The sequence below is a fragment of the Eleutherodactylus coqui genome, chromosome 1 (genome assembly GCF_035609145.1).
Source record: "Eleutherodactylus coqui strain aEleCoq1 chromosome 1, aEleCoq1.hap1, whole genome shotgun sequence".
NCBI classification, from domain to species: Eukaryota; Metazoa; Chordata; class Amphibia; order Anura; family Eleutherodactylidae; genus Eleutherodactylus; species Eleutherodactylus coqui.
Window position 1 is genome coordinate 19,649,004 of NC_089837.1, and position 27,688 is coordinate 19,676,691.

The 27,688-nt window shown below is 49.6% G+C and overlaps 1 protein-coding gene across 1 annotated transcript in view; it reads left to right on the plus strand.

Annotated features, from left to right (window-relative positions):
* The window catches only part of LOC136619641 (fucolectin-4-like), a 167,212-nt gene that overhangs the window by 108,688 nt on the left and 30,836 nt on the right, over positions 1-27,688 (plus strand). The gene's annotated exons all lie outside the window — the stretch shown is intronic.

Below are 27,688 nucleotides of genomic sequence, written 5' to 3' on the forward strand. Positions count from 1 at the left end.
CATTAAATTGAAGTAACCTTTTTCCACTACCCGGACTGGACCGGAGAGACGTCTGGAGTCGGGGAAGACTCCATGGGTAACCAGGAGCCCTTTCAATAATTCAATGGTATGAAGAAAAGACACTCCGCGCTCAAAACAGGAATAGGTACCCTTTTCAGCCAGTAACACACAGCGTTCCGTCAGCTGAGGCACTCCTTTATTACAAATCCCCACGCGTATCGGCAATAAATAATGTGCCTTCTTCAAGCATGTTACATGTAACTAACAAACAGATATATACCCACATTAGTAACCATACACGTACGTTTGAGCATCCATCACATTGCCTCCTTGGAGCACTGTGACGCAATCTACAGGGGAGGGGCTAAGCACACTCCTACGTAAAGAGATCATGTGACCTCTCAATGGAACGCTACTTGCGCTCCAGATTTCAACTAAGCTTTATTGCTCTTGTTTACCTTTGGAAGCACATCTAGCAATGTGACGGATGCTCAAACGTAAGTGTATTGTTGCTAATGTGTGTATATATCTGTTTGTTAGTTACATGTCATATGCTTGAAAAAGGCACATTATGTAGTGCCAATACACATGGCAATTTGTGTAAAAAGGGCACCTATTCCCATTTTGAGTGCCGGGTGTCTTTTCTTCATTGGACTTCTGACCAAGGAGATCTGGTTGAAGGAAAACTCCGCTCTGTTTCCGCACCGCTCTGTCTTGCCGTGCTCCCTGCTGTCCTCCCTCTCTCTTCCTTTCCTACTGCTGGCTTATTTTCTGTATCACACCTCGCTTTTTCCCTGGCTACTCAACTCCTCCCTCTTGGGTCACATGGCCAATTTCCTCCAATCCGCTAAATCCTTCCCTGGCAGGCAGCCAGTCAACGGGCGTGCTGCTGCTAGGCAAAATACTTTCAACCCATTATGCATGGAAAGACTTTTCTCCTGAAGAGCGCCTCCAGTGTTCCCATAAGGGCTCATAGCAAGGTCCCTAGGACTTATTAACCCTCTGCCTACCCTGTAGGACACTCCTGGTCACTATAGTTCCCCCCTACTTACAACACAGCCATCCTCTACCTTAACTATGATCCAAAGCACGGGACAGGTTACCACCCTCGGTTTATAACAGCTCATTTACATTAAACAATTAAACTACTTGCAAGAATAGATGATTTTGGATGGAAGCGTTGGGCTAAGATGAAGTCTTAGATCCCCAGCTGGCTATGAGGCCCTTTCATTATTCTACTCCCCACATTCTGAAGATAGCATATATCACAGTTAGAGCTCACACCCACTTGCAGTTTTTACGCTGCAATATTGCTGCGTTTTTTTTAACGCGATTGTCAATGGGATTTCCTAATGTTAAAAACGCATCGCATGTTTGTGCTCGGCGATTTTTGTGCGATGTCTCTTTAACATTAGAAAGTCCCATTGACAATCGTGTTAAAAACACACAATGATATCGCAGAGTTAAAAAGAACGCAAGTGTGTGGAAGCCCTTCTGCATACAATGACATTTTAACGAACTGTAAGTCAGGTGACACTGGTCAATACTGAAATGGTTACTGATTTAAAAAGGTCCTAATCTGTAGTATCTCGGTGCGCTGAACACGGATATGACCATGCAGAATATTTATTGGCTCTCGTTTTGAAGATATTTCATATATCTGCTGATGCAGTATCAGAAACTTGGCTGCAGTACGTCTCTACAGATCCACCTCCTTCATTCCCATCTGGATTTCTTTGCCGACAACTGTGGTCAGTGATGAAGATGGCGAACGTTCCATCAAGATATCGCAACAATGGGACAAATGGTTCACTACTGTGCTAGCTGACTACTGCGGGACACTCCACGGAGAGGCTCCTGAGCTGCTGTACCAGAGACAGACAAAGAAATCTAAGACTAGTCTATGACTTGATTCTTTACAGGACCAGGCTGTTTTGTACCTTAAGGATGGCTTCACACAAGCGATTCTATTTGCAACACTGCATTCCCTATGGTGTGTTCAGATGTCTGTGCTTTACAGGTGTGTGCCTGCAAAGATAGGACATGCGTGCAGAATAGGGAATGCACGCATTGTTCTCGATGGAGCCGCGGCTGCTGCCGGCCCCCTGCTTTCTATTTCAGGGCTTACATATAAGCCCTTCCCTGAAAAAGAAAAGTTTTAGTGTAAAAAAATAAAAAATATACTTACCTGTCCTGTCGTGACCCCCTTCATCCCCACTAGTTAAAAGAATTCCCTGCTGCTACATCTGCCACATTTGTGACAGATGCAACAGAGGAATTCTTCCATTCCCTACCGCAGCTGTCACTCACGACAGCTGCGGTAGAGGATTCTGCTGCCCCCTAACAATTTACTTGGGACAGACCATAAGCAGCATGGCACACACGTTGGCACATCCTAGCTAAGCACCACACTCAGTGCAACCAAGGCCAATCACCAGCCTCCACCTTGTGTGACCCAATGTGCCATCAGTTACATTGCTATGGAAAACCTATGTGTTCCCACACAATTCATTCGGTGTATGTGTCAGATAGATGAACACCGCATTGGGAAACCTTTGTGCACCCACTGCATAGGCAGACTCCTGAAACATATCTGTAGCAAGAGTATAGGCGAACCCCTCAAACCTTTCAGTAGCAATAGTATAGGCGAACCCCTGAAACATTTCTGTAGCAATGGTATAGGCAAACCCCTCAAACCTTTTTGTAGCAATAGTATAGGCGAACCCCTGAAACATTTCGGTAGCAAGAGTATAGGCGAACCCCTCAAACCTTTCTGTAGCAAGAGTATTGACGAACCCCTCAAATCTTTCTGTAGCAAGAGTATAGACGAACCCCTGAAACATTTCTGTAACAATAGTATAGGCGAACACCTCAAACCTTCCTGTAGCAAGGGTGTAGGCGAACCCCTCAAACCTTTCTGTAGCAAGAATATAGGCGAACCCCTCAAACCTTTCTGTAGCAAGAATATAGGCGAACCCCTCAAACCTTTCTGTAGCAATAGTATAGGCGAACCCCTGAAACATTTCAGTAGCAATGGTATAGGCGAACACCTCAAACCTTCCTGTAGCAAGAGTATAGGCGAACACCTCAAACCTTCCTGTAGCAATAGTACAGGCGAATTCCTGAAACATTTCTGTACCAAGAATATAGGCGAGACCCTCAAACCTTTCTGTAACAATAGTATAGGCAAACCCCTGAAACATTTCTGTAGCAAGAATATAGGCGAACCCCTGAAACATTTCAGTAGCAATGGTATAGGCGAACACCTCAAACCTTCCTGTAGCAAGAGTATAGGCGAACACCTCAAACCTTCCTGTAGCAAGAGTGTAGGCGAACCCCTCAAACCTTTCTGTAGCAAGAATATAGGCGAACCCCTCAAACCTTTCTGTAGCAATAGTATAGGCGAACCCCTGAAACATTTCTGTAGCAAGAATATAGGCGAACCCCTGAAACATTTCAGTAGCAATGGTATAGGCGAACACCTAAAACCTTCCTGTAGCAAGAGTATAGGCGAACACCTCAAACCTTCCTGTAGCAATAGTACAGGCGAACTCCTGAAACATTTCTGTACCAAGAGTATAGGCGAACCCCTAAAACATTTCTGTACCAAGAGTATAGGCGAACCCTTGAAACATTGGTGTACCAAGAGTATAGGCGAACACCTGAAAAAATTTGGTTACTAAGAGTGTAGGCGAAGGCCGGAAAAATTAGTTCGCAAAGAGTATAGGCGAGGGCCTGAAAAATTTGTGTACCAAGAGTACAAATTTACCCTTGAAAAATTGCTCAACCGCAAGGGCAGGTGAAGCTCATAAACATTTTTTTTAAAGATACAGCTCATTGTTGCTTAATTTGTAACAGAGCCTGGAGGAAACCCTCCAAAAAAATTGGTTTTAACAGCCTTTTGGCCCTCTGAAAAATTGGCAGTTCAGCGTGATGACATGCTGTTTCAGGAGGAGGAGTAAGATCCGGGGTGATAGAGAATACATATTTCTCCTGTTGCAGCTAAAAGAATCTTTAGGATCCGCTGCTTTCCACCGATGGAGAAGAGAAGTGTGGGGAAATCCAGCATTTGTTCATCTTAATCAATGTAAGCATGTCGGCGCTGTCAGTTGACAGGCAGAAACGCTTATCCATGGATGATCCCCCCAGCAGCACTAAACACCCTCTCTTGTAACATGCTAGCGACAGGGCAGGCCAGCACCTCCAGGGCGTACAGCGCAAGTTCGTCCAGCTTTAACACCGAATAGTTGTATGAAGCAGAGGTATCATGGAGGACGGTAGTACAATTGGCTATGTACTCCCTCACCACCTTTTTACAGTGCTCCCTACGACTCAGCCTTGACTGGGGAGTGGTGACACAGTCTTGCTGGGGAGCCATAAAACTGGCAAAGGCCTTGGAGAGTGTTCCCTGCCTGTGCTCTGGATAGGCTGCCTGATCCCCGCGCCTCCCCTGCTAGTTGGCCCTCTGAACTACATCTTCTACCGCTAGTGCTGTCAAATGGGAACTTTAGCATCACTTTTTCCACCAGGGCCCTGTGGTATTGCATCACTCTCGTACCCCTTTCCTCTTCGGGAATGAGAGTGGAAAGGTTATCCTTATACCGTGGGTCAAGAAGGGTGTACACCCAGTAATCCGTGTTGGCCAGAATGCATCTAACGTGAGGGTCATGAGAAAGGCAGCCTAACATGAAGTCAGCCATGAAGTCCCAGTACGCAACACATCGCTGCCCTCACTAGGAGGATGACTTTCATGATCCTCCTCCTCTTCAGCCCATACATGCTGAACAGATGAGAGGGAAGCCGTATGGGTACCCTCTGCAGTGTAGCCAGCTGTCTCTTCAATCTCCACCTCCTCCAAAATGCGCAGAGATACAGACGAGAGGGTGGTCTGGCTATCAAGTGACATACTGTCATCCCCCATCTCCTGTTCTAACCGCAAAGCATCGGCCTTTATGCTTAGCAGCGAAATTCTCAGCAGGCAAAGCAGCGGGATGATAACGCTAATAATGGCCGCATCGCCGCTCACCATTTGTGTAGACTCCTCAAAGTTTCCAAGGACCTGACAGATGTCTGCCATCCATGCCCACTCCTCTGTGAAGAACTGCGAAGGCTGACTACCACTCCGCCAGCCATGTTGCAGCTGGTATTCTACAATTGCTCTACGCTGCTCGTACAGCCTGGCCAACATGTGCAGCGTGGAATTCTAGTGCGTGGGCATGTCGCATAGCAGTCGGTGCTCTGACAGCTGGAAGTGATGTTGCAGTGACCTAAGGGTGGCAGCATCCACGTGGAATTGCGGAAATGTGCGCACCTTGCCGAGCAGGTCAGACAAGTGGGGGTAGTTTTTCAGAAACCTCTGAACCACCAGATTGAAGACAAGGGCCAGGCATGGCACGTGTGTGAGGCTGCCTAGGTGCAGAGCCGCCACCAGGTTACGGTGATTGTCACACACAACCATGCCCGGTTGGAGGCTCAGCAGTCAAAGCCAAAGATCGGTCTGCTCCGTCAAAACCTGTAACAGCTCCCGACTGCTGGTGACGTGCTCACACTTCTTAATTGAGAGGTGGAGGTGGCGGAGGAGGAGGGGGGTTTGGAGGAGTTGGCATAATATGACAGAGAAACCATCATAGAGGTATGACCCGCTATCCTCGGTGTGGGTAGGATGTGAGCGATCCCAGGCTCTGACTCGGTCCCAGCCTGCACCAAGTTCACCCAATGTGCCATCAGGGAGATGTAGTGTCCCTGCCTGCCAGTACTTATCGACGTGTCCATCATTGAGTGGACATTCCCAGTAACCGCATTGGTGAGGGCACATTTTTGTTGCTGGAGATGTGCTGGTGTAGGGCGGGGACTGCGCACCGGGAAAAATAGTGTCGACTGGGGACCGAGTACTGAGGAACCACCGCCGCCATCATGCTGCAAAAAGCCTCCGTTTCCACCAGCCTGTATAGCAGCATCTCCAGGCTGAGTAATTTGGCAATGTGCACGTTTGAAGATTGTGTATGCGGGTGGGTGGCGCTGGCTTTTGCTCCAACGCTTGCGCTAGCGACAGCTGAACGGTGCGCTGGGAGACATTGCTGGAGAGAGTGGAGGACTGTGGATGTGAGGGTGTGGGTGCAGGCCGGGAGGCGCTCGTGTCTGCGTCCTGGGAGGAGGACTGGATCTGTGTGCCAGGTTGTGGCACAGGGGAAGAGGCAGTGGTGTGACCCGGAGGCGGTGAATGGCCTTCGTTCCACCTCGTGGGGTGCTTGGACATCATATGCCTGCGCATGCTCAGCACTGGCCCAGCAACAATTAACCCACGGTTTAGCGATGAGCATTACAGCTAATTCACCGAAAACAGACAATGGCAGAGGTGAGATGGTTTGCACAGGGCTGGATGCTTGGAAAAAAAAATTGGTGCACTACTGCTCCCAGCCAGCCAAAAAAGTAATGCACACAGTGAGGAGTAGCCTTAGAAGGACTGTTGGGTTCTTGAAGAGAGGATCCCTACTTTAACACTTTCCCTATCTCAGGTGCAGCTCTTTTCCTAACCTCTGCCAGCATGTGTCCGGGGCTTAAGTACTCACCGGTCACCTGATCCTGCCAACCACTCACTGCTGTAGACGTGCACAGGGCTGGCACATCACAGCAGTAAGTGGTAATGCCTTGCATGCATATTTAGTGGCTAAAAAATGGCACTAAACATGCAGGGAAGGGAAATGCAATTGACTCGAGTACCGCGTGGTGCTCAACTCGAGGAGCGAGCATCTCGAGTACCCTAATACTCGAACGAGCATCAAGCTCGGACGAGTGTGCTCGCTCATCTCTAGTTGAGATCCTTTCAGGGAGCGGCTTGCATAGCAATTATTCTTTCCTTCCCTTTCTTGATCTTGACTCAGTATAACATCTAGCCCTTTGAAGCTGGCATCTGTGTATAGATCAAAGGGTAATGTATAGTCTGGATATGCTAAAGTTGGGGCGTTCCAAGTTTCTCTTTAAAGCTTCCTCCCAGTTAATGGGGAATAGGTCCTTTGTGAGGGTTTTTTTTGGTGTCCTCTCAAGATTTGTTGTGAAGAAGTGGCTACGTGGACAAAGTTGGGTATGAAGTGTCTGTAATAGCCTACAAATCCCAAGAAGCTGTGAACATCTTTTAGTCTTTTAGTCGTGGGCCAGTCTTTTCTGGATCATGGTATGCACCATTAGCACTGACAATGTGACCCAGATATTGCACCTGTGTCGAAAGTAGATAACACTTGGTGGGTTTTAATTTAAGGCCATGGTTCACTAGAATTTGAAAGACTTCACTCAAGTTGTCGTCCAAATAGAGTAGCACTGATTCAAAATTTTTGTGACCTAGATGTCGTTCCATGAGCCTTTGGGAAGTACTGGGAGCATTACAGAGTTCAAATCATATGCAATTAAATTTGAATAATCCGACTAGGGTGGTGAAAGCTGTTTTTTCTGTCTAGTTCGTTCATGTGTACTTGCCAATACCCAATAGTGAGATCCAAGGTAAAGAAATAGGCGGATGAACCTAGAGCTGTTAGAGATTCTTCAATGCGGGGAAGCGGATATGTATCCTTATGTGTAATGTTGCTTGGTTTGCAGTAGTCAACGCAGAATCTTATGCCACCATCTTTTTTTTCTTTTCACAAGAGCAATAGGGGCAGCCCAAGGACTGTAGGTTTCTCAGATGATGTCATTATCCTTCATTTCCTTTATCATGTCTTTTACTTGTTGTTAAGAAGCGGGTATGCGATGGTATCGTTCTTTGATCGAAGCATGACCATTTGTGGGGATGGTGTGCGAAATACCTTTCACACACCCAAGGTCCATACTGTGCTTACTTTAAGGCTACATCTCGTACATCTTGTATCTGAGCTTCGGCTGTCTGGGAATCTCCTCTGTCTAAGTCAGTTACCCAGCATTCTTGGTTGGAGGACATTGAGTTGGTCTGTTGAGTATACTGTTGTACTTTTTCCTCTTCACATTCTAACACATCTTCTGGTGATAATATATTCTGCACAGGTTTCGTTACTATTTCAACTGGATGGGGACTGATATATTTAGCAATCCCTTTTGAGGCGGTAGGACCTACTTTTTGTCCATCCAGAGGTTGTCCTTCCTGGAAGGTGCCCATTTAAAGCCCAAGAATAGCTCTCTTGGCAGCCATATTTGTGACAGTGACTGCAGTAAAGTCGTGGTTCACAGGAGTCATGGTGACGCAGACGAGAGCCTGTGCTCTGGGACCACCAGCTGTGGCAATAAACTCTGATTTACCAATTCGCTCACTTTTTTGCACAGGTTAGCCACATTATGGGTTAACTCTGCCATATGTTTTTGCATGTCTTGCAAAGGTTCTTCAGCAGGCTCACTGACTTGAGTAGCTAGCCAAGACTGTTCCCCTTTGCAAGAGCAGAGGTGCCCATCCTTCCCCAGTAGACTGATGCAGGGTTTATAGTCTTCTAACCCTAGCCAGCTGGGGTTCCGTTCCCAGTACCTGGATGGCCCATTCATAGAATCATAGAATGGTAGAGTTGGAAGGGACCTCCAGGTTTATTGGGTCCAACTCCCTGCTCAGTGTAGGATTTACTAAATCATCCCAGACAGATATTTGTCCAGCCTTTGAACACTTCCAGTGAAGGAGAACTCGCCACCTCCCATGGTAACCTGATCACCCTCACTGTCAAAAAGTTTTTTATAATATCTAATTTGTGTCTCTTCCCTTTCAGTTTCATCCCATTGATTCTAGTCTTTCCTTGTGCAAATGAGAATAGGGCTGATCCCTCTGCACTGTGACAGCCCTTCAGATATTTGTAGACCGCTATTAAGTCTCCTCTCAGCCTTCTTTTTTGCAAGCTAAACATTCCCAGATCCTTTAACCATTCTTCATAGGACATGATTTGCAGACCTATCACCATCTTGGTAACTCTTCTTTGAACTTGCTCCAGTTTATCTATGTCTTTATTAAAGTGGGGTGCCAGAACTGGACACAATATTCCAGATGAGGTCTGACTAAGGAAGAGTAGAGGTGGATAATGACCTCACGTGTGATCTAGACTCTGTGCTTCTCTTAATACATCCCAGAATTGTGTTTGCCTTTTTGGCTGCTGCATCACATTGTTGACTCATGTTCAGTCTATGATCTATTAGTATACCCAACTCTTTTTCACATGTGCTGCTGCTTAGCCCAATTCCTCCCATTCTGTATGTGCTTTTTTCATTTTTCTTGCCCAGATGTAGGACTTTGCATTTCTCCTTGTTAAATACCATTCTGTTAGTCGCTGCCCATTGTGCAAGCTTTTCTACATCATTTTGAATCCTCCCTCTCTTCCCTAGTGTTAGCTATCCCTCCTAGCTTTGTGTCATCAGCAAATTTGATCAATTTCCCATCAATTCCCTTCTCCAGATCATTTATAAAAATGTTGAACAACACTGGGCCCAGGACAGAGCCTTATGGTAGCCCACTCGATACATTCTTCCACTTGGATGTGCAGCCATTTATGACCACTTTTTGAGTACGATCACTCAGCCAGTTGTGAATCCACCTAACAGTTGCCTTGTCAATCCAATATTTGGTCATTTTTTCAATAAGTATAGTATGTAGAGATGAGCGAACGTACTCGTCCGAGCTTGATGCTCGGGCGAATATTAGCGTGTTCGGGATGCTCGTTACTCGTAACGAGCACCACGCGGTGTTCGGGTTACTTTCAGTTTCATCTCTGAGACGTTAGCGCGCTTTTCTGGCCAATTGAAAGACAGGGAAGGCATTACAACTTCCTCCTGTGTTGTTCCAGCCCTATACCACCCCCCTGCTGTGAGTGGCTGGGGAGATCAGATGTCACCCGAGTATAAAAATCGGCCCCTCCCGCGGCTCGCCTCAGATGCCGTGTGAGTTAGCTGAGGGAAAGTGCTGTTCTATTGGAGTTGCTGTAGGGAGAGTGTTTGTAGTGAGTGTAGGCTTCAAGAACCCCAACGGTCCTTCTTAGGGCCACATCTACGTGTGTGCAGGCTGCTGTTAGCAGTGGAGAAAATTTTTTTTTTTCTCAAAATCGGCAGTGCAAAGCATTGCACCCGGCATTAGGGACAGAAGTGGTGCTTAGGCAGGGAGAGTGTTAGGAGTGAGTGTAGCCTTCAAGAACCTCAACGGTCCTTTCTAGGGCCACATTTAACCGTGTGGAGTACTGTGCTGGCTGCTGTTAGCTGTGTTGCTTTTTTTTTTTTCTTTCTCAAAATCGGCGGTGCAGAGCATTGCACCCTGCATTGATACTACAGGCACAGAATTGTGTAGGCAGGGCCACAACACAGTTATTAGTCATTGAATAGGCACAGTGGGCTTTTCCTTTTAAACAAAAGGGAAAAAGTATATTTGCCCTGCCTCTGTCAGTCCTAAGGGCTCTGTGTACGTGTGTGCTGCGTGGAGAACGTAAAAAAATCAGACGCAACCAGCTACGGTTGAGTGCAGGCTTGCGCCAATTTCTTTCCTGCCTGGGAAATACCTGCTCTGCCACAGTTAATAACTCTGCAACAGTAAAGTTCTGTGACACTTTTGCAGGGCCGCAACACAGTTATATTAGTCATTGAATAGGCACAGTGGGCCTTTCCTTTTAAACAAAAGGGAAAAAATTCTATTTTGCCTGCCTCTGACAGTCCTCAGGGTTCTGGGTACGTGTGTGCTGCGTGCAGAACGTTAAAAAAAAATCAGACGCAGCCAGCTACGTTTTACTGCAGGCTTGCGCCAAATTTTTTCCTGCATGGGAAATCCCTGATCTGCTGGAGCGAATAACTTTGCATCACTGCAGTTCTCTGACACATTTGCAGGGCCACAACACAGTTATTAAACTTAGTAGTATTCATTGAATACACGCAGTGTGGCTTGTCCTTTGAAAAACAAGGGAAAAAATTCTATTTTGGCTGCAGGCTTGCGCCAATTTCTTTCCTAGCTTGGAAATCACTGGTAATACAGCATGCTGAGGGGTAGGGGTAGGCCGAGAGGACGTTGACGCGGCCGAGGACGCGTAGGCCCAAGTGAGGGTATGGGCACAGGCCGAGCTCCTGATCCAGGTGTGTCGCAGCCGACTGCTGCGCGATTAGGAGAGAGGCACGTTTCTGGCGTCCCCACATTCATCGCCCAATTAATGGGTCCACGCGGGAGACCTTTATTAGAAAATGAGCAGTGTGAGCAGGTCCTGTCGTGGATGGCAGAAAGTGCTTTGAGCAAGCTATCATCCACCCAGAGTTCTGCGCCGTCCAGTGCTGCAAATCTGAATCCTCTGTCTGCTGCTCCTCCTTCCTCCCAGCCTCCTCACTCCACTACAATGACACATGCTCAGGAGCGGGAAGACTCCCAGGAACTGTTCTCGGGCCCCTGCTCAGATTGGGCAGCAGTGGTTCCTCTCCCACCAGATGAGTTTATCGTCACTGATGCACAACCATTGGAAAGTTCCCGTGGTCCGGGGGATGAGGCTGGGGACTTCCGGCAACTGTCTCAAGACCTTTCAGTGGGTGAGGAGGACGATGACGATGAGACACAGTTGTCTTGCAGTGAGGTAGTAGTAAGGGCAGTAAGTCCGAGGGAGGAGCGCACAGAGGATTCGGAGGAAGAGCAGCAGGACGATGAGGTGACTGACCCCACCTGGTGTGCAACGCCTACACAGGACAGGTCTTCAGAGGGGGAGGCACGGGCAGCAGCAGGGCAGGTTGCAAGAGGCAGTGCGGTGTCCAGGGGTAGAGGCAGGGCCAGACCAAATAATCCACCAACTGTTTCCCAAAGCACACCCTCGCGCCATGCCACCCTGCAGAGGCCGAGGTGCTCTAAGGTCTGGCAGTTTTTCACCGAGACGCCTGACGACCGACGAACAGTGGTGTGCAACCTTTGTCGCGCCAAGATCAGCCGGGGAGCCACCACCAACAGCCTCACCACCACCAGCATGCGCAGACATATGATGGCCAAGCACCCCACAAGGTGGGACGAAGGCCGTTCACCGCCTCCGGTTTGCACCACTGCCTCTCCCCCTGGGCCCCAACCTGCCACTGAGATCCAACCCTCCTCTCAGGACACAGGCACTACCGTCTCATGGCCTGCACCCACACCCTCACCTCCGCTGTCCTCGGCCCCATCCACCAATGTCTCGCACCGCACAGTCCAGCCGTCGCTAGCGCAAGTGTTGGAGCGCAAGCGCAAGTACGCCGCCACGCACCCGCACGCTCAATTGTTAACCGTCCACATAGCCAAATTTATCAGCCTTGAGATGCTGCTGTATAGGGTTGTGGAAACGGAGGCTTTCAAGGCTATGATGGAGGCGGCGGCCCCGCGCTACTCAGTTCCCAGTCGCCACTACTTTTCCCGATGTGCCGTCCCAGCCCTGCATGACCACGTCTCCCGCAACATTGTACGCGCCCTCACCAATGTGGTTAGTGGCAAGGTCCACTTAACTACGGACACGTGGACAAGCACAGGCGGGCAGGGCCACTACATCTCCCTGACGGCACATTGGGTGAATTTAGTGGAGGCTGGGACAGAGTCAGAGCCTGGGACCGCTCACGTCCTACCCACCCCCAGAATTGCGGGCCCCAGCTCGGTGGTGGCATGTTCGGCGGTGTATGCTTCTTCCACTAAAGCACCCTCCTCCTCCTCCTCCTCCTCCTCCTCCTCAACCTCTGTCTCGCAATCTAGATGTGTCAGCAGCAGCAGGACGTCGCCAGCAGTCGGTGTCGCACGGCGTGGCAGCACAGCGGTGGGCAAGCGTCAGCAGGCCGTGCTGAAACTACTCAGCTTAGGAGATAGGAGGCACACGGCCCACGAACTGCTGCAGGGTCTGACAGAGCAGACCGACCGTTGGCTTGCGCCGCTGAGCCTCCAACCGGGCATGGTCGTGTGTGACAACGGCCGTAACCTGGTGGCGGCTCTGCAGCTCGGCAGCCTCACGCACGTGCCATGCCTGGCCCACGTCTTTAATTTGGTGGTTCAGCGGTTTCTGAAAAGCTACCCACGCTTGTCAGACCTGCTCGGAAAGGTGCGCCGGCTCTGCACACATTTCCGCAAGTCCCACACGGACGCTGCCACCCTGCGCACCCTGCAACATCGGTTTAATCTGCCAGTGCACCGACTGCTGTGCGATGTGCCCACACGGTGGAACTCTACGCTCCACATGTTGGCTAGGCTCTATGAGCAGCGTAGAGCTATAGTGGAATACCAACTCCAACATGGGCGGCGCAGTGGGAGTCAGCCTCCTCAATTCTTTTCAGAAGAGTGGGCCTGGTTGGCAGACATCTGCCAGGTCCTTGGAAACTTTGAGCAGTCTACCCAGGTGGTGAGCGGCGATGCTGCAATCATTAGCGTCACCATTCCTCTGCTATGCCTCTTAAGAAGTTCCCTGCAAAGCATTAAGGCAGACGCTTTGCGCTCGGAAACGGAGGCGGGGGAAGACAGTATGTCGCTGGATAGTCAGAGCACCCTCCTGTCTATATCTCAGCGCGTTCAGGAGGAGGAGGAGCATGAGGAGGAGGGGGAAGAGACAGCTTGGCCCACTGCTGATGGTACCCATGCTGCTTGCCTGTCATCATTTCAGCGTGTATGGCCTGAGGAGGAGGAGGAGGATCCTGAAAGTGATCTTCCTAGTGCGGACAGCCATGTGTTGCGTACAGGTACCCTGGCACACATGGCTGACTTCATGTTAGGATGCCTTTCTCGTGACCCTCGCGTTACATGCATTCTGGCCACTACGGATTACTGGGTGTACACACTGCTCGACCCACGCTATAAGGAGAACCTGCCTACTCTGATTCCCGAAGAGGAAAGGGGTTCGAGAGTGTTGCTATACCACAGGACCCTGGCGGACAAGCTGATGGTAAAATTCCCATCCGACAGCGCTAGTGGCAGAAGGCGCAGTTCCGAGGGCCAGGTAGCAGGGGAGGTGCGGAGATCGAGCAGCATGTACAGCCCAGGCAGTGCAACAGTCTTTAAGGGCCTGGACAGCTTTATGGCTCCCCACCAAGACTGTGTCACCGCTCCCCAGTCAAGGCTGAGTCGGCGGGAGCACTGTAAAAGGATGGTGAGGAAGTACGTAGCCGATCGCACGACCGTCCTCCGTGACGCCTCTGCCACCTACAACTACTGGGTGTCGAAGCTGGACACGTGGCCTGAACTAGCGCTGTATGCCCTGGAGGTGCTTGCTTGTCCTGCGGCTAGCGTCTTGTTGGAGAGGGTGTTTAGTGCGGCTGGGGGAATCACAGATAAGCGTACCCGCCTGTCAACCGACAGTGCCGACAGGCTAACGCTCATCAAGATGAACAAAGCCTGGATTTCCCCAGACTTCTCTTCTCCACAAGCGGACAGCAGCGATACGTAAGCAATACGTAGGCTGCACCCGCGGATGGAAGCTACGTTCTCTCTCACCATCCAAAACGGGGACATTTCTGCTTCATCAATCTGTGTCTAATATTCCTCCTCCTCCTCCTGCTCCTCCTCCTGAAACCTCACGTAATCACGCTGAACGGGCAATTTTTCTTAGGGCCACAAGGCTCACTCATCTAATTTTTCTAAACAATTTTTATATGTTTCAATGCTCTTAAAAGCGTTGAAACTTTAACTTGAACCAATTTTTCGTTAAACTGGGCTGCCTCCAGGCCTAGTTACCACTTAAGTCACATTAACCAAAGCGATTAATGGGTTTCACCTGCCATCTTGGTTGGGCATGGCCAATTTTTACTGAGGTACATTAGCACTGTTGGTACACCAATTTTTTTGGGCCCTCACCTACAGTGTAATCATAGCAATTTGTATGTTCTTCGCCTGCACTCATGGTACAGAAGTGTGTGTGGGGTTGGCCTACACTTTAGCTACATAAATGTAACTTGGGCCTTGGCTATACTGCAGCTACTGAAATGGAACTAAGACTGCGCTCCCACTGAACTGCTGCTTCGGAATTGTTCCTGGGGCCTGTGTAGGCTGCTACAATGACTTAAATGGAACGAAGACTACTCTCCTCCTATACTGCTGCTTCGGAATTGTTCCTGGGGCCTGTGTAGGCTGCTACTATTACTGAAATGGAACGAAGACTGCGCTCCCACTATACTGCTGCTTCGGAATTGTTACTGGGGCCTGTGTAGGCTGCTACTATTACTGAAATGGAACTAAGACTGTGCTCCTCCTATACTGCTGCTTCGGAATTGTTACTGGGGCCTGTCTTGAGTGCTACTATTACTGAAATGGAACTAAGACTGTGCTCCCCCTATAATGCTGCTAGTGATATGTTAGTGGGGCCTGTCGCTAATGCTACGGCTGAAATGTTACTAATTATGGGCTCTGCCTATACCGCTGCTAATGGTATGTCTCTGGGGTGTGGAAACAGAGGCTTCCCAAAGACATGATGGCGGCGAGGGCATTTCCCACCAACGCGGTTACTGTTAAGGTACATATTACCAGTCAGACTGGGGCATGCAGTGTTGGCCGAAGCCCACCTGCATTAAGCACGACATTACTACCTCAGCTGTGTTGGGCAATGCAATGGGATATTTCTATGTACCGCCGGTGGCTTCCTGGCACCCACCCATGCTGTAGGTGCACACGGAGTTTAACCTACATCTGTCCACTTGTAAAGAACCCCAGTCTGACTGGGGCATGCAGTGTGGGCCGAAGCCCACCTGCATTAAGCACGACATTACAACCTCAGCTGTGTTGGGCACTGCAATGGGATATTTTTATGTACCGCCGGTGGGTTCCAGGGAGCCACCCATGCTGTCGGTCGACAGGGACTTCACAATAGGGAGTTGTACCTGCCTGTGTCTATGAATTAAAAAGCCCGGGCTGACTGGGGCATGCAGACACCTTGACAGAATGAATAGTGTGTGGCACATAGGTTCCCCATTGCTATGCCCACGTGTGCAGCTCCTGATGGCGGTGGCACAGGATTCTATTTCTCATTGCTTCTGTACAGCATTGTGGGCTATCGCCCCGCCCCTTTTAAAGAGGGTCGCTGCCTAGCCGTGCCAACCTCTGCAGTGTGTGCCTGCGGTTCCTCCTCATGGCAGACGCACTTCTAAATAGACATGAGGGTGGTGTGGTATTAGGGCAGCTGAAGGCTGCGCAGGGACACTTTGGTGGGCGCTGTGGGGGGGAGGGGGGGCGGTTGGGCAGCATGTAACCCAGGAGAAGTGGCAGTGGAGTGTCATGCAGGCAGTGATTGTGCTTTGTTGGAGGTAGTGTGGTGCTTAGCTAAGGTATGCCATGCTAATGAGGGCTTTTCAGAAGTAAAAGTTTTTGGGAGGGGGGGGCCCCACTCTTGCCGCTATTGTGGCTTAATAGTGGGACCTGTGAACTTGAGATGCAGCCCAACATGTAGCCTCTTGCCTGCCCTATCCGTTGCTGTGTCGTTCCCATCACTTTCTTGAATTGCCCAGATTTTCACACAAGGAAACCTTAGCGAGTATCGGCGAAATACAAAAATGCTCGGGTCGCCCATTGACTTCAATGGGGTTCGTTACTCGAAACGAACCCTCGAGCATCGCGAAAAGTTTGTCCCGAGTAACGAGCACCCGAGCATTTTGGTGCTCGCTCATCTCTAATAGTATGAGATACTTTGTCAAATGCTTTACTAAGGTCAAGAAAAACTACCGGTATATCCACAGCATTTTTCTCATCAACCCAGTCAGTGATACTATCATAGAAGGAAATTAGATTCGTCTGGCATGACTTGTTTGTTACAAACCCATGCTGGCTCTGGTTAATTACTCCATTTTAATCCAAGTACTTGCATACATGCTGTTTAATAATTTGTTCAGAGACCTTTCCCGGTATAGAAGTCAGGCTCACAGGCCTGTAGTTTCCAGGATCCACCTTCTTCCTTTTCGATAGGGACAACATTTGCCCTTTTCCAATCTTCTGGGACTTCTCCTGTTCTCCAGGAATTTTCAAAGATTATGGCGAATGGTTCAGCAATTACCTCTGCTGCTTCCTTCAGTATCCTAGGATGTAATTCATCTGGACCTTGGGACTTGAATTAATTTAAGTTAGCTAAGTGTTCCCTCACCATCTCTCTGCTTATAGATAGCCTGCTATCTTTTATTCCCCCAATAGCACAGGGAAGATCAGTTGATGTTCCATCAACTTTCTGAGAGAAAACAGGAATTTAAAAGTTCGGCCTTCTCAACATCATTCTTAACCAATTCACCATTTTCATCTTGTAAACATCCAATAGCATCTTTGACTTTTCCTTTGCTTTTGACGTACCCCCAAATCCTTTTTTATTGCTTTTGGCCTCTGTTACATGCCTCAGTTCATTATCAGCTTTAGCTTTTCTGACACTTGCCCTACAGTTTCTGCAGACCCCATTATATTCTTCTTTAGATATTCCCCCCTCTTTCCATTTGATGAACATATTTTTCTTTGTTTTTAACGTGTGTACAAGTTCTGTGTTCATCCATCCTGGTTTCTTTAAATGCTTCTCATTCATCCTTCTTTTAGGGATTGTTAACGATTGTGCTTTGAGAATCTGATTTCGCAATATTTCCCAACCTTCTTGGGCATTTCTGTCCTTAAGAACATCCAGCCATTGGATTCTTCCTCTCCTCTTTCTGAGTTCATTGAAATCTGCCTTTCTGAAATCCAACCTTGAGGTCTGAGTTTTCTCAGGTCTTCCTCCTCTTGTTATCCAATATTCAAGGATATCATGATCCCTGCCTCCTAAGGACCCAGCCATCTTAACTTTCTCAACCATTTCCTCCCTGTTGGTAATAATTCTTTAAATTCTATAAAGCTACTGTCAGGATACTGTATGGATAGCATTTTTAACTGGCTATGGGGGGTTTCACTTAGAGTCCCTTTAATAAATTGTTCTCTTAATGCCTGGTCGGACCCATCAGCTTCCTTAGGATTGCCATGAACTACTGCCTTTATTTCTTCCTGGAGTAATAGACCATATTCTCAGAGAGGTTCACCAGGTTTTTGTTTTTATTAATCAGGGAAATTAATGGCAAACAGCCAACCTGAAGCAAGCTGTTGCCGGGCAGAATAGATTTAACCCGTGTCTCTCACCTGTACGATACATTCTATCGCACCTGAGGAGCTCATAGACAGGTATACCCACCTCTGAGTGCATGACTACCCTGTATCACCCCCGGGTCACTTCACCTGTTGCATTAACTACTACCCTGCCAGGATGTAAACTTGGCATTAAGGGATTAAAGGGAATCTGTCAACAATTTTCTTTAAATTATTCCAATAAAGGTGCTACAATAGTGTAGTTGTACTCCTTGCCACATTACAAAATCCCTAAAATTAAGTTTATAGTGTGCGGTGGGTCGCCCGGCACATGTGCAAATAAATCGAGTAGCTTGTCTGGGCATCTCACATGGCAGGCGTGAGATTTCAGCAAGACGCGTGGATGACGCCAACTACATCATCCATGTCACGGGGGGTGGAGGGGACGCCGATCCAATGCCCAGGGTATTGCACATTACTCCACCTGTGTACAGTCACAGCAAAGTGCACCGTCCTAATATAGTAACATATTGTGTCAGGCTGAACAAAGACCCACATCCATCCAGTTCCTCCTATTACCCCCCAATGCTGATCCAGAGGAAGGCAAAAAAACCCAATGAGGTAGAAACTTTACCCATTAAGGCCACTTTCATGCGGCCAAGAAAAATTGTACGAGATTTGTGCATTGCTTTGAATGGAGTCAAATAAATAAGCGGTTTTCTTCTTGCTGCCAAAAAAAATCATGGCATGCTCTACTTTTGTGCGCTCCTTGGAATGCATTGTCCATTGTTTTGAATGGTCCGAGAAGGAGAGGTTCTTCTGTGATCAGGGAAGGTTATACTAAGAAACCGTCCCTGGTACCACTGGGCAGGAATGGCTCAGAGCAGCTGGTAGTGCCCTACCCATTCAGACAGGAGCTGCTAGGAGTGGCTCATGAGATCCTGCTGGCTGGACACTTAGGGGTTGCTAAGACTAAAGTCTCGATAGCAACTAACATAGCCCATTACTGTTGGTCCTGCGTGACCTGTCAAAGAATGGGGAAGTCCAGGCCTGGCCCGAAGACTTCCCTAGTTCCTTTGCCAATCATTGAGGAGCCTTTCCAGAGACTTGCTGTGGACCTGATGTTCCCAGCAACTGTGGGAAATGCTACATCTTGACCGTAGTTGACCACACCACCCAGTACCCTGAGGCCGTGGACCTGTCCTCCATGCAGGCCAAGAATGTGGATGATGTCGTTAACAATATTTCCCCACATAGGATTTCCCAGGGAAATGCTTACCGATCAGGGGCCCCAGTTATTTTATCAAGCCTCATACCTTAGGCCTCTGTAAAAATATAGAGTCACATTATCTGGTAGCCCGCCCATATCACCCCCAGACTAATGGTCTGTGTGAACAGTTCAATGGTACCCTAAAGCAGATGCTCAAGAGGTTTTCCCATTTGAAAAACCAAAGTGAATTCAAAAACTGAGTTAAAAATTGCTGCTGAAAACATGTCCTTCACCTAAAATGCAGCCCCCAGCCACTTAATACTTTTACAGATTGTAAGTCAAATTTCTCATTATTACACCAGTTTAAAAGTTGTATCCAGACTTTTGCCTCATATTAAAACCTCTCCACAAGAGTGTTTCTCTGTGTTTCTAAGCCAAGGAGAGTCTGACAGCAGCAGGACCTAATCAGAGGGTGCTGGGAGGACCAGAGCCTGCTACAGACAATCAGGGACGGAGCAGCGTGGCCGGGCATCATGGCAACAGGGACACGATGTAGAACGGACCCGCTACGTCGCTAACAACCCGGCTACCTAGGCGCCCGCCGCCTGGGCACTGGAGCGTGTGGCCGGAGCTGCCGGCCAGGGAAATTCACCAACACCAGGGTTCCCCTGCACCACACCCCTGCAGCCTGAGTGATAGGACCAGCAGTGCAGCCACGGAGACCCCAAGAGCCGCTGGTCCTGACAGATTCACAGCACCCAGACACGGGTATATACCGTACGCTATCAGCAGGCCCAAAAAAACTTTTAACATTGTATACTGTTAGATAGCGAAGATTAACAGCACCCAGACACGGGTATATCAGCAGACAAAAAAAGTAAGCAAATTAAAAATGATAGGAGTTTTGTTACTTCCTACTTACTTATCTGTTACCTATTACTTCTCTACTGTGTACACCACCAGCATTATACTGCATAAAACCGGTAACAGTATGCAGTATACAGCCGGGATGCTTGAGAAAAAATTTGTGTGCACTACTGCTCCCAGCCAGCCAAACTGCTGATGCACACAATGAGAGGAGTAGTAGTCCCAGAAAGGACTGTTGGGTTCTTGGAGCAAGGATCCCTGCCTAACCACAACCTGTACCCTACACTAATGCTTTCCCTATAGCAGCAGCTCTGTCCCTCAGCTCATGCAGCGTGTGAGGTGAGCCTCAGCTGACCAGAGTGTTTATACTCGGAGGTCACCTGATCAGCCCAGCCAATCACTGCTATGGATGTGTACAGGGTTGGCACGGCACAGCAGGAGGTGGTAAAGCCTTCCCTGCATGTTTATTGGCTAATATGTGGAATGGGGAGATAAAATTTTCTCGAGCACCGTGTGGTGCTCGGCTCGAATAACGAGTACATGCTCAAATGAGCATGCTCGTTTATCTCTAGTCCTTATGAATCCGGCAATATCAAACCTGGGGGGGGGGGGGGGTTGTTTTTTAAGCAAAACGGGAAAGTGCACAAAAAGGTTTACTTTTTTCCACATTTATTTTTTTTACTATTTTTACTATTTTTTTTTTTTACGCTGCAAAAAAATGAATAGCTCTCTAAAAGGGTAAAACGGGAACAAATACGAGATGGACTCAACCGGTGTGGGGGACCCGTCTTCCCGACAAGCTCCCACACCAATCCTCCAGGTAGGTCTTCACTAGGATGCTGCTACATGCACCTAGTCCTTATACTGCTCCCGAAGTCCATGGAGAGCGTCGGAGGAGGAGGAGCCCAGAGTACAAGACCTCGGTCGTAGAAATACAGGACATAAGGTATAAAAACAAATCATCGCAGGAATTGTTTTTATATCTTATGTCAAGGATCAGATGAAGGTTCAGTAGATGAATCCGCCCTTATTCTCAGCTCAGGGTAACAAATTAATTCCTTAAACACATATCCAAAGATGATGGGCTTTGCTCAGTGCAGAACATTCAGGAGATTCCACCCCCCCCCCCCCAAGAATTCAGACATCACCCATCCAACAGAGTAGGGACTATGTCATCAGACACCACTCATCCAACAGAGTAGGGTCTATGTCATCAGACACCACTCATCCAACAGAGTAGGGACTATGTCATCAGACACCACCTATCCAACAGAGAAGGGACTATGGCATCAGACACCACTCATCCAACAGAGTAGGGACTATGTCATCAGACACCACTCATCCAACAGAGTAGGGACTATGTCATCAGACACCACTCATCCAACAGAGTAGGGACTATGTCATCAGACACCACTCATCCAACAGAGTAGGGACTATGTCATCAGACACCACTCATCCAACAGAGTAGGGACTATGTCATCAGACACCACTCATCCAACAGAGTAGGGACTATGTCATCAGACACCACCCATCCAGCAGAGTAGGGACTATGGCATCAGACACCACCCATCCAGCAGAGTAGGGACTATGGCATCAGACACCACCCATCCAGCAGAGTAGGGACTATGGCATCAGACACCACCCATCCAGCAGAGTAGGGACTATGGCATCAGACACCACCCATCCAGCAGAGTAGGGACTATGGCATCAGACACCACCCATCCAGCAGAGTAGGGACTATGGCATCAGACACCACCCATCCAGCAGAGTAGGGACTATGTCATCAGACACCACCCATCCAGCAGAGTAGGGACTATGTCATCAGACACCACCCATACAACAGAGTGGGGACTATGTCATCAGACACCACTCATCCAACAGAGTAGGGACTATGTCATCAGACACCACTCATCCAACAGAGTAGGGACTATGTCATCAGACACCACCCATACAACAGAGTGAGGACTATGACATCAGACTAGAGATGAGTGAGCATACTCGCTAAGGACAATTGCTCGATCGAGCATTGTCCTTAGCGAGTACCTGCCCGTGCGGGAGAAAAGATTCGGCTGCCGGCGCGGGTGAGAGGTGAGTTGCGGCAGTGAGCAGGGGGGAGTGGGGGGGGGGGGGGGGGAGAGAGGGAGAGAGAGAGAGATCTCCCCTCCGTTTCTCCCCGCTCTCCCCCGCCGCCGGCAGCCGAATCTTTAGAGATGAGCGGGCAGGTACTCGCTAAGGACAATGCTCGTTCGAGCAATTGTCCTTAGCGAGTATGCTCACTCATCTCTACATCAGACACCACCCATCCAACAGATTAGGGACTATGACATCAGACACCACTCATCCAACAGAGTAGGGACTATGGCATCAGACACCACTCATCCAACAGAGTAGGGACTATGGCATCAGACACCACTCATCCAACAGAGTAGGGACTATGGCATCAGACACCACTCATCCAACAGAGTAGGGACTATGGCATCAGACACCACCCATCCAACAGAGTAGGGACTATGACATCAGACACCACCCATCCAACAGAGCAGGGATTATGGTATGAGACACCATCCATCTGATAGAGTAGGGACTATAGAGTCAGGCATCATCCATCCACCTCAACACAAAGTTCTGGTTCTCACCTTCCATCAGTACCAGTGGAGACCACATCCCTGTGCAGGTTCTTGCTATCTATTGAAATGGTGATGAAACCAACCAGGAATGGGCCCACTCTATTCAGAGACCCCATAGAAGATACATGGGTCTGTTAATCTCCTAAATGCCCCGTTGGTATTTGAGGGTCCCGAATGGCCCCACCACCAAAAACAACAAGCCCTCAGGCAGCTACCTTAATGGAAAAATAAACAACTTATATAACTTTTTGACAGTGGGTCATCTTTAACTCCTTAGTGGCAGGGCCTATGTTGGTGCTAAGGACACAACAATTTGGGGGGATTGTCATCTCCACTTTTTAAAAGCCATAACCTTTTTACTTTTCCGTTGACATGGCCGTATGAGGACATGATTTTTGTGTGGGGAGCTGTTTTTTTGATACCATTTTTGGGTATATATAACTTCTGAGCCCGTGTCACCCGCAGGATGTACGCTTATCGTCCTGTTGCATTAACTACCACCCTGCCAGGATGTGAACTTGGCATTAAGGGGTTAAAGGGAACCTGTCACCAGTTCTCTGTAAATGAATCCAATAACAGCGCTACAATAGTGTAGTTGTAATCCTTCCTACATGGAAACTACCTAAAATTTCGTGCCTACAATGTGCTGTGGCTCCCGGCGGACGCGCAGATAAGCCATCCCCTTTGTGGGCACAATCGAGTAGTTTGTCTGGGCATCTCATATGGCAGGCACGAGATTTCAGCGAGACGCGTGGATGACACCAACTACATCATCGACGTCACGGGGGGGGGGGGGGGGCTCTGCTGCAAAAAGTTTTATGGACATGTACAAGAAAGGCAGTGTGGGAAAGTCTGCAACTACACTGTTAATGATATGGGTTTAGTTTACAGAAAACTGACGACACGTCCCTTTAAGGGGTTAAATGCCTTTTCGTAAGAAATTATCTTGTTTTGAGCATCTTGTTTGGTTTGAAAGAGAAAAAAAGGTGAGCAATTAATTCTAGACCGGCTTCATGCGAGAACCATCCCCGCCTTCTCACATTATTGGCAGTCACATTATTACACGGAACTGACATGGACAATTAATCATCATTATTAGGGGGCGGAGCTTATATGCAGATGAACATTCACCGCTCTATATAATCTGCACTTCAGCCACAGAAAAGTGTAATGAGAGAAGAACTAAGAGCCTCCATAACATAGCGACCGCCCTCCACTGAAGAATCCAGGTAAGTCGCATCATTGACTCTAATGTATCTTTACTAGAGATGAGCGAGCACCAAAATGCTCGGGTGCTCGTTACTCGGGACGAACTTTTCGCGTTGCTCGAGGGTTCGTTTCGAGTAACGAACCCCATTGAAGTCAATGGGCGACCCGAGCATTTTTGTATTTCGCCGATGCTCGCTAAGGTTTCCTTGTGTGAAAATCTGGGCAATTCAAGAAAGTGATGGGAATGACACAGCAACGGATAGGGCAGGCGAGGGGCTACATGTTGGGCTGCATCTCAAGTTCACAGGTCCCACTATTAAGCCACAATACCGGCAAGAGTGGGCCCCCCCCCCCTCCCAAAAACTTTTACTTCTGAAAAGCCCTCATTGGCAAGGCATACCTTAGCTAAGCACCACACTATCTCCAACAAAGCACAATCACTGCCTGCATGACACTTTGCTGCCACTTCTCCTGGGTTACATGCTGCCCAACCCCCCCCTGCACGACCCAGTGTCCACAGTGCACACCAAAGTGTCCCTGCGCAGCCTTCAGCTGCCCTCATGCCACACGCTGGCCTCATAGCCACACCACCCTCATGTCTACATATAAGTGCGTCTGCCATGAGGAGGAACCGGAGCACACACTGCAGAGGGTTGGCAGGGCCAGGCAGCGACCCTCTTTAAAAGGGGCGGGGCGATAGCCCATAATGCTGTACAGAAGCAATGAGAAATCCAATCCTGTGCCACCTCCATCAGGAGCTGCACACGTGGGCATAGCAATGGGGAACCCATGTGCCACACACTTTTCATTCTGTCAAGGTGTCGCATAGCTCAATCGACACTGCAAGGGGAAAGCCGTCTGCTCTCTGCCCCCTACCCAAGTCAGTCAGTGTCTTTGTGCCAGACAGGTCAAACACCACAATGGGAACTAAGTAGGCACCAACAGCATAGGTGGGTCCTAGGCATCCCAAGACATGAACAGAAAATAAATCTGGGCGGCCAAACATGGCAGACTTGCACCGCGCCCATGACATAGGCCTCGGCCCACAGCATCAGCAATCGTAGGCAGGAAGCGGACTTTCACTGCACCCAGGACATAGGCCTCTGCACAAACCCTCAGCAATCGCGGGCCTACAGCGGACTCCTCTGCTAGCGTAGCTGTAGCTGTATTGCTCCTGTAGTTTGTCCCAATGCAGTGCCCCGGATAGTAGAGCTAATGTCAGATTAAATACAGATGGGCTTCGGCCCACACTGCATGCCCCAGTCAGACCGGGGTTTTTTATAAATAGTCACAGGCAGGTACAACTCCACAATGGGAATTCCGTGTGCACCCACAGCATGGGTGGCTCCCTGGAACCCACCGGCAGTACATAAACAAATCCCATTGCAGTGCCCAGCAAAGCTGAGGTAACGTCAGATTAAATGCAGGTGGGCTTCGGCCCACACTGCATGCCCCAGTCAGACTGGGGTTCTTTATAAGTAGACACATGCAGTTACAACTCCGTGTGGACCAACAGCATAGGTGGGTCCCAGGAAGCCACCGGCGGTACATAAATAAATCCCATTGCATTACCCCCAGCCACACTAAACACACTCTCTGACAAGACGCTAGCCGCAGGACAAGCAAGCACCTCCAGGGCATACAGCGCGAGTTCAGGCCACGTCTCCAGCTTCGACACCCAGTAGTTGTAGGTGGCAGAGGCGTCATGGAGGACAGTCGTGCGATCGGCTACGTACTCCCTCACCATCCTTTTAAAGTGCTCCCGCCGACTCAGCCTTGACTGGAGAGCGGTGACAGTCTTGCTGGGGAGCCATAAAGCTGTCCAGGCCCTTAAAGACTGTTGCACTGCCTGGGCTGTACATGCTGCTCGATCTCCGCACCTCCCCTGCTAACTGGCCCTCGGAACTGCGCCTTCTGCCACTAGCGCTGTCGGATGGGAATTTTACCATCAGCTTGTCCGCCAGGGTCCTGTGGTATAGCAACACTCTCGAACCCCTTTCCTCTTCGGGAATGAGACTGGGAAGGTTCTCCTTATAGCGTGGGTCGAGCAGTGTGTACACCCAGTAATCCATAGTGGCCAGAATGCGTTGAATGCGAGGGTCACGAGAAAGGCATCCTAACATGAAGTCAGCCATGTGTGCCAGGGTACCTGTACGCAACACATGGCTGTCCGCACTAGGAAGATCCTCCTCTTCCTCCTCCATAGCAGAGGAATGGTGACGCTAATGATTGCAGTATCGCCGCTCACCACCTGGGTAGACTGCTCAAAGTTTCCAAGGACCTGGCAGATGTCTGCCAACCAGGCCCACTCTTCTGAAAAGAATTGAGGAGGCTGACTCCCACTACGCCGCCCATGTTGGAGTTGGTATTCCACTATAGCTCTACGCTGCTCAGAGCCTGGCCAACATGTGGAGCGTAGAGTTCCACTGTGTGGGCACGTCGCACAGCAGTCGGTGCACTGGCAGATTAAACCGATGTTGCAGGGTGCGCAGGGTGGCAGCGTCCGTGTGGGACTTGCGGAAATGTGCGCAGAGCCAGCGCACCTTTACGAGCAGGTCTGACAAGTGTGGGTAGCTTTTCAGAAAGCGCTGAACCACCAAATTAAAGACGTGGGCCAGGCATGGCACGTGCGTGAGGCTGCCGAGCTGCAGAGCCGCCACCAGGTTACGGCCGTTGTCACACACGACCATGCCCGGTTGGAGGCTCAGCGGCGCAAGCCAACGGTCGGTCTGCTCTGTCAGACCCTGCAGCAGTTCGTGGGCCGTGTGCCTCCTATCTCCTAAGCTGAGTAGTTTCAGCACGGCCTGCTGACGCTTGCCCACCGCTGTGCTGCCACGCCGCGTGACACCGACTGCTGGCGACGTCCTGCTGCTGCTGACACATCTTGATTGCGAGACAGAGGAAGAGGAAGAGGAAGAGGAAGAGGAAGAGGAGGAGGAGGAGGAGGAGGAGGAGGAGGAGGAGGAGGAGGAGGGTGCTTTAGTGGAAGAAGCATACACCGCCGAACATACCACCACCGAGCTGGGGCCCGCAATTCTGGGGGTGGGTAGGACGTGAGCGGTCCCAGGCTCTGACTCTGTCCCAGCCTCCACTAAATTCACCCAATGTGCCGTCAGGGAGATGTAGTGGCCCTGCCCGCCTGTGCTTGTCCACGTGTCCGTAGTTAAGTGGACCTTGCCACTAACCGCATTGGTGAGGGCGCGTACAATGTTGCGGGAGACGTGGTCGTGCAGGGCTGGGACGGCACATCGGGAAAAGTAGTGGCGACTGGGAACTGAGTAGCGCGGGGCCGCCGCTGCCATCATAGCTTTGAAGGACTCCATTTCCACAACCCTATACGGCAGCATCTCAAGGCTGATAAATTTGGCTATGTGGACGGTTAACGATTGAGCGTGCGGGTGCGTGGCGGCGTACTTGCGCTTGCGCTCCAACAGTTGCGCTAGCGACGGCTGGACTGTGCGGTGCGAGACATTGGTGGATGGGGCCGAGGACAGCGGAGGTGAGGGTGTGGGTGCAGGCCATGAGACGGTCGTGCCTGTGTCCTGAGAGGGGGGTTGCATCTCAGTGGCAGGTTGGGGCACAGGGGGAGAGGCAGCGGTGCAAACCGGAGGCAGTGAACGGCCTTCGTCCCACCTTGTGGGGTGCTTGGCCATCATATGTCTGCGCATGCTGGTGGTGGTGAGGCTGTTGGTGGTGGCTCCCCGGCTGATCTTGGCACGACAAAGGTTGCACACCACTGTTCGTCGGTCGTCAGGCGTCTCGGTGAAAAACTGCCAGACCTTAGAGCACCTCGGCCTCTGCAGGGTGGCATGG